The following is an 827-nucleotide window of genomic DNA, read 5'->3' as shown; positions in this document are numbered from 1 at the left end:
GTGGTGTGTAAGTGTGTTTCTGTATATTATTTCTCCAGCTGATGGTAATATGAAGGGATTTGTGCAAGTCGGACTAAGTAGGGTGTGAAATGGCCTAGGCCTAGGTGTGAAATGCACGGCCCGCCACTGGCTTCCATCCAGTCTATGCAGTACTCCAGTCACAGTTGACAAGCAACCAATCATGGGTCTCTCTCTCTCTCTAAATTATATATATATATATATATATATATATATATATATATATATATATATATATATATATATATACACACTTGAGTACAATGACAATAAAGGGATCTATAATTCTAATTCTAATTCTTTCTGTACCGCCTTTCCTCACTAGGGTCGCAGGAGGTGCTATCCCAGCTATCTTCGGGCAGTAGGCAGGGACACCATGAACTGGTTGCCAGCCAATTGGAGGGCACACAGAGACGAACAACCATCCGCGCTCACATTCATACCTAGGAGCAATTTAGAGTGTCCAATCAACCTAAATGAGTTTATGTGTTTTAATTTGTGTTCTAATTACCTGCTAATTTACATGACAGCATTTGGAAAGCGCTTAGTTACCGCTCCGGCTGTTGTGAAATGCGCTACATAAATAAAATTGTATTGTATTGTATTCTATCTTGGGTTTGTTGTTGTATTACCAGTTGACAGTATGGCCAAACTCTATCAGTCTTGGTTTCATCACACTGCATGATTAGGAAGTCTCTGGTGAAATAATGTATGCAGAAATAGGAAATGTGCTTTCTAGAACATATTACACCATAAAAATATGCGCACAACTTGTTTGTTTATGAACAGTATTTGCCACAGTTGGCCCA

The sequence above is a fragment of the Idiotropiscis lumnitzeri genome, chromosome 18 (assembly GCF_059441095.1).
Source record: "Idiotropiscis lumnitzeri isolate Australia: NSW breed Sydney's pygmy pipehorse chromosome 18, RoL_Ilum_1.0, whole genome shotgun sequence".
NCBI lineage: Eukaryota > Metazoa > Chordata > Actinopteri > Syngnathiformes > Syngnathidae > Idiotropiscis > Idiotropiscis lumnitzeri.
The sequence above is the reverse complement of the archived record's forward strand: the minus strand, read 5'-3'. Positions refer to the sequence as shown.